Raw genomic sequence first — 11,646 nt, 5'->3', positions numbered from 1 at the left:
GCCCTCCTTAATGCCGGTCCACCATTTTGGACCACCCCTCCCTCCATCAAGTCTCAGTTTGTTGTCTGTCATAAAGAGTCTCTTAGGGTTTGTTTCCCTCTCTGTCTTCCCCCCCCCCCCCCAGGGGATTTTTAAAAAGTAGCCCAATGCTGTCATTTCCTTGAAACTTAATGTCCTTTCCTGTGAATCAAAATCCTTTTTCATACCTCTGGAGAAGTAAACCTCTCCAATCACTTTCATACAAACTCCGCCCTCAATGTTCAGGGAACTTGTTCCCCATCAAAGCCCCTGAAAGACTTGCTCTTCCTGCTCATTGGAGCCTGAGTGACCTGGCCCAGGAGCTATCCCGTCTGGCACCGTCATATACACAGGAGCCTCAAATCTGTACTCTGTGTTCTTAGGATACATTTCAACTTCTTTATCAGTCTTGGTCACCATGAATTTCCTTCAGGTCATGACCTCCCCAAGATTGTCTACATGTATAGTCATCACTGAGTGCTTAAGAAGTCATAGTCAAAAGGCCAAGTAGTTTGAGTATTTGTCATTTTTTTTCACGGATCTTTACATACTATTTAAAAAATAGCAATAAGTCACTCTTTATTACTGATATTGCACTTCTTAAATTTGTGTACTAAAGACTAACAGGAACAGACATTTCTCATGAGGAATGAATACTTGAAATGTACTTGGCAGTAAGCATATGAGAAAACAGTCAATGACATCATAGATGCATTGCATCTGGTCACAAATACCAGTGACATAACTTACAATAACCTTTTGCTTATTGAAAATTGCCCAGACTCCTGCTGTACTGTTCCTTTGGAAAAGCTGCTTGGTATGTAGTGTTTAATTCAGTATTTTAAAGCCATCCTTTTGTAGGCCCGTTCCACTTTGGCGAAAGTTACAACGCCTTGTGTGTGTTAGTTTAAAAAAAAAAGCAAAGTTTATCGCCTGCCTCTCTCTCTCTCTCTCAGTATCAGAATATTAGTATTTTTAGGTGAATAAAATAGCCTATTTTAGAGATCTGTAGAGGGTAAGCTTGAATGTGTTGTTAATTTCATGTGCCATCAGGGTGAATAGATATGAAAAGGAATAATTTGATGAAAACATCCATGCTTTAGTATTATAATTATTTTAACAATGATGAAGTTTTATTATGGGAAAAGAACTGTGTTTTCTCCTTCTCTGCCACTTTTTTTGGTATTATGGAATATTCACAATTTGAGAGAAATCACTCCATCACGAGAGTCATCTTATCTACAACCCCTAAGCAAATTGCTTTTCCCACTATCTAATTTATCCAAAGAACATCTCCCTGGTCAGTATTACAAGCCATTTTTATTATTTTCCTACACTTGTTTATTAAGCATTTTGCACGTCATGTTTTGTCAACAGGAAAGGAAAAGTCACATCCAATTTTTTCCTCTCCTGCTCTATTACAAGATTGAAAGCCTAAATAACGAGAGTTCAAATCTTGCTTGAAATACAGACACATTATTCTCAACCAGAGAAATTCTGGATTTACGTTTCATTTTCTTGTGGAAAAATTACTTTAATTCAATTTTGGAAAAACCCACACATTTTACATGTGTGACCCGTAAATTTGTCCCTTGATTCCATTTAGGTGTTTGGCAAGAGTTCACAGATTTTGCCAACAACTCTCAAAGAACTGCTTTAATGGTCTAATTGTTACAATTTGGTAATTAGCCAAAGTCGCATTTCGAAGTGTGACCGATAAGATTTGGCAGAGTTAGCCAGTATTTCAGAAAATGGACTAGAGTCATAGAGATGCTACTATTGTTCTCGTCTTCACGTTTATACTTTTACTTTGGACTCCTGAGACATACGGCTTTTGTGACTCTGCCACAACTTACTATTCCCAACACATCCCTGACAGCTGCAAGCATCTTTGGGGAAGTGTCCCCTCAAGTTCCTGTTTCCAGTCATTAATGCAAAAGAAAGAAAAACGCTAGAGGCACTGAGAACCATCCAACGCTTCAGCTGGCTTCAGCAATTGCCACTTGCGCAAGACCCGTGTTTGTGAAAGCAACCCAAGAATCTTTGAACAGGATGTAATCAACCTCCGATCTGCTGAGAAACACTGCAAAAATGACTTCCCCTGCCAAAAATAATAATGCCGTTTATGAGCAGCCCTTCCATGTCTAAGGAAGAAGTAGCCCCACGTGTGAGTTTCTGCTGGCTTCAGAGGAGCAGGCGAAGAAAAGGGCAAATCCTACCAACCCCAGCCTAAAATACACGGCATCAGAACGCACGGCAAGCTGTGGCTCATTCCAAAGGTGCTGGCAATATCCGGGAAGACTCCTATCCGCAAAAATCCAAAGGGTAAGTGACCCGGACAAAGGGATTAGATTTGGCAGGAATTCCGTGCTGTCGCTTTCCCTCTGTAACCAAGCTGCCTTGTCTTGTGAAGGCAGAGCTGTTAAATACCTCTCAGACACCAGCCCCAACCCAAATCTTTCTTTCTTTCTTTCTTCCTGTTTTTTTTTTTTTTTTTTTCCAAAATATCATTTGGCAGCTTCCCTTAAAGGACATCGAGAGCTCAGGAAGGAATATTCATGAATGCTCCTTTAGATAAGTTTCATCACAAAAGCCCTGCACCTACCTCCGTCAAGTCTGGGCTGCTCGGTCCGCATGGGCTGGATGTGAGAAAAGACCCCGTATGATGGCTGCTCCGAATTTACCAGAAAGAGAGGACCTGAGATGCTTGTCCTTTAAGTGTCTCTAAACATGGTTTGCATAGCTGGATCTCTGCTTATCTGTGCCTTTCGGCTTTCGCTTCCATACATGGATCTGTTCCCAACAGTAACTCCAAGCTGTGGAAAAGAAGCTATCTGGCAGCTCTCCGCTTCATCCAACACATGGATGATAAAAATACACATATAGAGATCCTTCCAGCCAGGCCCGTTTCCCACCCCGCCGTCCTGCCACTGTGCCTTTTTGGAAATACGCGTTCAGATTGGCATTTCTACTCCCCGGACGTTTAGGGAACAATCACTTTTCCCCTGATTCCCACGTAGAGCTTTTAGGATGTGGGTTTGCTTAGCTTATGAAAACAGAGGCACAATTATAACTCCTTACCACGGTCTGGTCTTCATCCTTAAAGATTTCAGCGATAAGATATGTACAGGACCTGCAAAATGTTGAGTGAATGGTGAATGTATAAATGAATGTCTGGACAAATGGATGTGAATTTGTACATGAATGAATACATACATACTTAATGTATTTATTTAGTTAAGACGAGCTGTGAACACTCTGAATTATTTGTCTTAAAGGATAAGGTAGCAACGGAAGGTCAGAGTGATCAAAGTCTTCAAGACAGAAGGAGAGGCCAGGTTCTTCCGGACACAGCTTCTCATTTAGGACTTTGTGGCAATTCCTACTAATCTACCATCTAGCATACAGTTCGAGATTCAGAAAACTTTTTTATAACGTTAAAGAATGTAAATTCGAATAGAAGACTAGTTGCTACATTTATTAAGTGTCAGCGATACTTTAAAAGACGCATAACCTGGACCGGAATTTGAAGGGTAGGGAAGGAGAAATCTGACTGCGGCTAATAAAGCTCTAGGTGAGAGGTCCTCGCCCGGGGGGCTGTGGAAACTCCACTTAACCTTCCAGTTCCTGAAAACTTGGCTTCTCTGTTTCAAAATTTCTCTCTTTTTTTCAGTCTGTTGTGACGCGCGCGCATGTGTGTGTGCGTGTGTGTGTGTGTGTGCGTGCGCGCACGTATGTGACAGAATTCCCGAATAACATTTTTCCATTAGCCTTTTTGTTTCCAGTCCTGTTAAAATTCCTATAGACTCTCTTATCTAAAGAAGAAGAAATAAACTCGAGGTATGCAGAGATAATTCATTTTTGTGTGCTGAAATGGAACAAGTTTGCTTAAAGCCTTCCAGAGGAAAAGGAGAAGGATGGGTGACACAAGACTGGCAAAAGGATCATTGTTGCGGGTGGTTGACTGGTCGCTGGGGGACTCATTATATTATCCTCTCTCCTTTGCGTACATTTTCAGATTCGTGTAAAAGAGGGAAGGGTACAAAATAGCTGTACTAATGGCAAGTTGGAGGAATTCTGGATTTGAGTAATCTCTGTGCAAAGCACTAAGGCCAGAGCAGGGAGGGGCAATTTTTTTTTTTTTCGTTCAAAATATTATGACATTCAAACCTTCCCCTCCCTCCCTTCAATCAGACATATGTGTGTGTTTGTGTGAGTGTAGAGTCTATATCGTAATACGTTTTATGTTAATATTATCTATATATCTTCAATCTGACATAAATGTATAGATAGATTCCACTTATTAGTGCATTTTATGTTGTATAGTATCTACTCATTATACGTATGCATAATAATGTGTTATCTGTATACAAATATATATTCTATATAAAAATAATGTATCTGAGGGAAATGAAGATATGATATTTAGTTAGTTAACTGGTTACTTTTTAAGACACGGTATTTAAAAAGCTGACCGTATGTAGCTCAGTGGCGGACCCAGCAGATGGCGGCTGTGCCGAGGGACCATTCAGTGCCCTCTCTTCCCTTGCCTTTTTCTCCTTTAGAATTCCTAAAGGGAAACTTTATTTTTTCACCGCCCCTTGCAGCCAGGGACAACCGTGTAACACACGTTCTGGTCAAAGAGGCATAAATAGGAGTCTCCTGGGTGAGACTTCAGGAAAGTGTGTCTTTATCTGGTAAAAAGGGACAGGGTCAGCTTTGCCCCTCTTGTCCCTCTACTCTTCCCACCTATTTCCTTCCCACAGAATGAACCTGAAGACTGAAACTGCAGCCGCTGTGTGGTGACCCGGAGGGGACAAGGGAGAGGACAAAGGCCCATGAGGTAAGGGAGCTGGGCCAGACAGGCAGAAAGAACTTCAGGTATTGACAGCCTCACCGAGTTGCCCACCCCGGACTTCCTGTTCGTTGAGAAAAATAAAACCATAATTCATACAGAAAGTGGGCTTTTAATTTTTTTTCAGATGCGGGTGTTTGGGTGGATGGTGGTAACATTCAGACTCCAATTCTGATTTTTCCACTCCCCACTCCACACTTTTCAATCCTTCCCCAAAACGTTTAGGATAAAATATAAATTGCTTAACTCAGTTCTCAGGGATGTTTTAAAATTTACTTGCAATTCACATATTTTTTTTAAAGTTTTTATTTATTTATTTTGAGAGACACAGAGACAGTGGGAGGAGCAGAAAGAGAGAAAGAGAGAGAGAGAGAGAGGGAGAGAGAGAATCCCAAGCGGGCTCCACACTATCAGCACAGAGCCTGATGCAGGGATCAAACCCCTGAAGCCGTGAGATCGTGACCTGAGCCAAAACCAAGAGTCGGAGGCTTAACCGACTGATCCCCCCCAGGAGCCCCAATTACAATTCACATCTTAATCTCGTCTCTGGTCACTCACCCACCCAGGTCCTTTCATTGAAGCCACCTCCAGTGACCTGTACTGCATGCACAGCCTGACTACGTAGAAAGCCGTGGCTTTCCTCACATTTCTTATGCTATTTTCCTGCGCCTTTTCTTTCTGCGTAGAACACTCGTCATTGTCTTCTGTGTTTAGCTAACTCTCCTTGAACTTCAAGGCTCGGATCAGCTGCTCTTTCCTCCGGGAGGACGCTGGCCTTTCCAGTGCGGTTTAGGATCTGGAGCACACGTTGTACAACTCTGCCTTCCCACACTATAACTCTAGGGTAACTGCTATTTCACCCGTTTGCTTTTTCAATTCAGCTTCAAGTTCCACAAAGTCAGGGAACAGATTTCACCTGCACTTGTATTATTAGGACTTAGCCTACAATAGGCATTCAATACAATATTTAACTAAATAAATGATGGAATGGATAGATCAATAAATTATTCTTGATCAGAGAGAGAAAGAAAGATTTCATGGAATAAGTGCATGGCTTGGAATTAGACTCCTCACTCTTGAAGCAGGGTTAGAACTGAGACAGGGACAGATTCAGGCACAGACCAAGGACCAAGTACAAAGGTCCCGAGTTCCTAAGTGAACAAATGGTAGATAAGAAGGCAGGAATTCCAGGTGGACAAAGTTGAGTCAAAGCCAAGAGGCAAAATGGTACAGAATCTGTTTGACTAACTGTGAGGAGTCCACCTGGGCTGAGGCTTGGGATGGAGGAAACCCAAAGGACCTTGAGTGACAGGCTTAGCATGTTGGTTTGGGGTATATTAAGTGGAGGAGTTACGACACAATCAAAGTTGCAATTTTTTTTATGAGACTTAATTTTCCTTCTTGATGAGTTTTGATGATAATAGAATGCTACAGGAATCTTGAAAGCAAACGTTTACAAAGAAAAGCGGGTGGGTGGGTTCCTACTTGGCACTCTCTGCAAGAAAATTTTTCTTTTTTAAAGCTTATGTATTTATTTTGAAAGGGGGGAGGAGCGCAACCAGGGGAAGCGTAGAGAGAGAGGGAGACAGAGGATCTGAAGCGGGCTTGGTGCTGACAGCAGAGAGCCCCATGTGGGCCTCGAACCCACAAACCATGAGATCATGACCTGAGCTGAAGTCAGATGTTTAACCAACCGAGCCACCCAGGTGCCCCATCTCTGCAAGAAAATTCTTAATATCTTCTTTGCTCCTAAAGGGACATCTTACTTTCTAGGTTCACTATTAAGTTTAATGTGTTAGAAGGGAAGAAGGAAGAGGAGGAGGGGTGTAGAAGTGTATAATCACACCTCAGAATGAACTGTTGGGGCTTCAGCTAGTTTAAAAGTTTGTCTGCATGCTTATACGATCACTTGTATTTTAAATTCTTCCCAGGGCTTTGAAAATGCAGAACCATTGTGCTTAACATCAGAGATTGCTTCTAGAAGATCTCTTAAGTAATTCTTTTTTTAAAAAGTTTTTAAAATATTTATTTATTTTTGAGAGAGAAAGAGACAGAGCAAAAGTGGGGGAGGAACAGAGACAGAGGGAGACACAGAATCTGAAGCAGGCTCCAGGCTCTGAACTGTCAGGACAGACCCCGACGCAGGGCTCAAACCTATAAACCATGAGATCATGACCTGAGCCAAAGTCGGATGCTCAACCGACTGAGCCACCCAGGCGTGCCTATCTCTTAAGTAATTCTAATAGCTCTAATATAATAAGGATATTTAATTCATTTGATGTTTTCATTATTAAAATATTTGATTATTTGTGGTGTATATCCTCATATGTCAGATTACGTGATCTGGTGCTTTCAAGTCATCAACAACGATTTAGCTCTAACCGAGCTGGTGGCACCCAGGGAGATGATCTTGGGTAAATTCATCTCTTTTTCGCTCTTCACAGGGTTTGATTTTGTTCTTCTATGCCATTTGCAAATGATGAGCCCTCTTCCTCTGCTTTGAAACTCATGTCCCATGATCTGCAAGAAACATATTTTTAACGTTCATTTATTTTTATTTTTGAGAGAGAGACAGAATGTGAGCGGGATGTCAGAATGTCAGAGAGAGAGAGAGAGAGAGAGAGAGAGAGAGAGAGAGAATCCGAAGCAGGCTCCAGGCTCTGAGCTGCCAGCACAGAGCCCGATGCGGGGCTCGAACCTACAAACTGTGAGATCATGACCTGAACCAAAGTCAAATGATTAACCAACTGAGCCACCCAGGCCCTCCTGCAAGGATCATTTTTCAACGTTTATTTATTTTTGGGACAGAGAGAGACAGAGCATGAACGGGGGAGGGGCAGAGAGAGAGGGAGACACAGAATCGGAAACAGGCTCCAGGCTCCGAGCTATCAGCCCAGAGCCTGACGCGGGGCTCGAACTCACGGACCGCGAGATCGTGACCTGGCTGAAGTCAGATGCTTAACCGACTGCGCCACCCAGGCGCCCCAAGGATCATTTTTAAAAAACTATTTGCAAACAGATTTTTGGGGGGTGGTTGGGGGGAGGTGCTTCCAATGATTAACACCTGAACAACAGAATAGAAAGCCCAAACTGGTCTTGTATTCCTTCTTGGCTTTAAGGTCTCAAACCCTTCATAGGTGTCCAATGATACTCTTTTGACTTTATGTGAATGTAAGTACCTCCCTGTAAAAGAAAGCAAGAGAAATGGTATAGTCGTAGTTACTTATGAGTTTAGTCCTATTTTAAAAACAAAGCAAAGAAAACAAAATCAACAGTATTCAATTATTTTTGCTCTCTATTGAAACTATAGATTCTCAGGGGCACCTGGTGGCTCAGTCAGTTAAGCGTCCAACTTTGGCTCAGGTCATGATCTCACAGTTCGTGAGTTCAAGCCCTGTGTCGGGCTCTGTGCTAACAGCTCAGAGCCTGGAGCCTGCTTCATATTCTGTGTCTCCCTCTCTCTGCCCCTTCCCTGCTCATGCTCTGTCTCTCTTTGTCTCAAAACAAACATTAAAAAAAAATTAAAAAAAAAAAAGAAACTGTAGATTCTCCTTTGTAAGTGGATTAGAATATTCCTGACTTCAGGAACTGAGCCCATTATATACTGTATAATCTATTTATAGTATCTAATATGGTGTTCTATTACTAAATAAATTCCTAGAGTAATATTTCTAAATAAATAAATTTAAAATAATATTAAGGACATTAATCTACTCAGATTTTCCTGTTATTAGGATTTTTTTTGTCACCAGACACTGACTATATAAAAAAAATCAGTGTTTAAAAGGATTTACTAATTGTAATAGTGTATAATTTAAAGTGTATTCTATCTTCCTGTGTAGACAGCCTAGTTAAACTTGATCATGTCCCTGGGCTTATCACTAGAGAACAGGCAGAGACATTAATGTTAATGTAAAATATAATGAAGAAGTTTTTTTGTTTTGTTTTGGTTTTGCATATATTTCATTGAGGTATAGGGAGAGCTTGAAGAGATTGAAGGGAAGAAATTGCTTACAAGTTATTTTCACTGCAATTGTTGGACACCGGAGTAGAGAGAAAATGTTGGAATGCCATAGCATTCTCTCTCAACACCGCAGCTGGACCCTAGTGATTTTTGCAGGAGAAGGTGATTTAAAGGCACTGATGAACGAGGAGGCATCCCGTCAGGCTTAGTTGGAATGAGACTGATTTGGAAGAACTGAGGGGTAAAACAGAGAACTATGAGGCTGTGAAGGCAGGGAAGCATTTCTCCAAACACACTTGGCCATTGGTTCAAAGACAAGTTGAAAGACTTTGCAAAAGTGCATGTTACTAAGCATTTCTTACAAAGTAACCGTGCCCAGAGGCTCACACAGCCGTCTACGCCCATAAAATATTGTATATGTCATCTACGCTATGCATTAACGTAGGAAAAAGGCATGATGAGTGTTTAGAAAAATGCACAGACATTACACGAAGATATATATTTCTCCAAAATGGAGCTTATTTTATTTGAGATACTTTCGGACTACCTACAAGCTACTTTAATGAGATTGCTTTCTGAAGGCAACAAGTTCAGTAAATCATTCTGCTTTTCTCCAGTCTTTTCATCCTGCATGTGCAATTTTAACCATGATGGAAGGAGAGACTCTCTGGTCCAAAAAACTCAACATATTTCTTATCCACAGACACAGGTAAGTGGAAACAACCGTTCTTCCGTGTCGGCATTAGTCATTGTGATCTGTTTTTAACTTGTTGCAGAGTCAAATAACACTGGTACGTGTCATAAAATGCCTCCAAATAATCCTGGGCTTGTTCATTTGCTTCAAGCACATAAAGAGGCAAATGTTAAAGCAATGTGTTCTGATCAAGAAACAGCTGGAAATGGCAGCTGCCTGATACAGAGCAATCAAGAATGGAAGGTTTATTTTGGACGAGAGGTGTTGTCCAACTGTGAGACTGAGTGATTGCAGCTGAGAATAAGTGCAAACACAATCAATAGTGGCTCCAGGTCTGAACTCATTGAGAACCTGTCTCGTGTCAAGTCTTTTTCTGCTGCCACAGTCACACTACATCCGTAGACGCCGATACTATCTGTGGAGGAGGTAAAAAGTTCTTCAGTTTATTCTTATTCTTAAGGACAGCTTCTGAGCTGTCATGATTTGAAATTACAATGACCAAAAGGCTCCTTCAGAAAAAAAGAAACAATATATTCCAAAGTCAAATTGTACAACGGACAGGTAAGAATGCCTCAACTTTAAATGGTCTTGGGTGGGCATTGCCTCAAGAACCAGCCAAGTTGTTCTCTGCTTTCTGGAGTTGTATGACTATGGGCGAAGTGATTTCATTCTTCCCGGTCCCTAACAGTGTTGTTATTTTATCGATACAGACCGTAGAAGCAGCTCAATAAATATTTTCTGTTGAACAATCTATAATCGCGACATTTGATATTGAATTTCAATACTACTTCAGCATAACCTGATTGAATTCAACTCCACTTCAACACAAATATATTGTTCAAAATATGTGTTTCGTTATGCCTCATTATTTATAGTCATACGTCATGTATCACACACAGATATATCACAGACATGTAAAGACAGACACGTAACTACATAAGAAATATTCCTCAAACGTATGCTGTGTGGAGGATATCTTAATAATAGCACTTTTTAAAATAAAAATCTTTCTCCTGTTTATATTACAAAAATGACCACTTGATGGTTCATAAATCTTTCCCTTCTTTCCTTCGTGCCTATATCTGTGTAAGGTCTTGATGGGCCAATCACCCCATGGAATGCAAACGCGGATAAAATAAAGTTCCTGACCTCGGTGGGGATTAACATTCACTTGTTCCTTCACCCGATCTTTCCCAGCTAGCATTCTCATTAGATGCTTTCAGTTAAAAACACAAAAACAAGAACAAACAAAAAAACCACTTATTTTAAAACCCGGGGAGTCAACCTGGAGCCTGGGCAGCCTTTACCCTTGCTGTAGCTCTTCTCTGCTTTCTACACTCAGATGTGCAACCCTCTTTTTCATCAGGTTGCTTTTATAATGCCAAGGGAACAAGCACATTATTTGGAGTACAATCTTTGGGTCCAGAGTATCGAAACGCTCCTCTTCGTGACAATGCCAAGTGACTTTATTTATTCCATGAAGCCCTTGAAAACAGTAATGCATTTGAAACATTGGAGGGGAAGCTGTCAAAGGAAAAATAGAATTATCTCCACCACCACCTACACTCTCTCGAACAAAATTATAATGTCGTATAGAAGGAAGTCTGTTCCATAGAACACTACTTTTATTAAAACAGGCTGTAATCCTGGAGGCTTAAAGGTGTCAGGTCTGACCAGGAGATAAAATAGATATATTTTATATACCATTTGTTGGTATTCGTACAGCATTTTTCTTTTGAGGATCCCAAAGCGATTAATCTTTCTTGTTGTTTGAAATCTTAGCCAGTGTGCTTTAATATATCTAGCAACCTTGGAGTAAGCAGGTCTCAGGGTAGGTGAAGCTTTTAGGGATTTAATTTCTTGTTAAGACTGGAAAACAAGAGGGTAATGACCTCTAAACCCAGGCAGCCCATGCACCCAGGCGGTGTCTTCACGGACTGTTGCTGCATGGGTATGGGGACATTATTCAGAGCCCCAACCCCAACATTGCTCCTGCCCGCATGATCCTCTGCCAAGTAACAAATTAAAAGGTCCAACTCAATCACTTCTTTGAAGGCCCAGTGTCCATACTCAGAAATGGCAGAGGGTTCATTACAAAATGTTTGTTTTCTACTG

At 41.1% G+C, this 11,646-nt stretch overlaps 1 long non-coding RNA gene across 1 annotated transcript; it reads left to right on the top strand.

Annotated features, from left to right (window-relative positions):
- Window positions 1-1,874: 1,874 nt before the first annotated feature.
- On the top strand, window positions 1,875-10,646 carry LOC125162230 (uncharacterized). Its single transcript, XR_007150937.1, has 3 exons — window positions 1,875-2,343; window positions 4,785-4,861; window positions 9,455-10,646. It is a non-coding gene; the product is annotated as an uncharacterized LOC125162230 (long non-coding RNA).
- The last annotated feature ends 1,000 nt before the right edge of the window (window positions 10,647-11,646 follow it).

This window comes from Prionailurus viverrinus, chromosome A3 (genome assembly GCF_022837055.1).
Source record: "Prionailurus viverrinus isolate Anna chromosome A3, UM_Priviv_1.0, whole genome shotgun sequence".
NCBI classification, from domain to species: Eukaryota; Metazoa; Chordata; class Mammalia; order Carnivora; family Felidae; genus Prionailurus; species Prionailurus viverrinus.
This window is presented reverse-complemented; position numbering and strand designations above follow the sequence as displayed.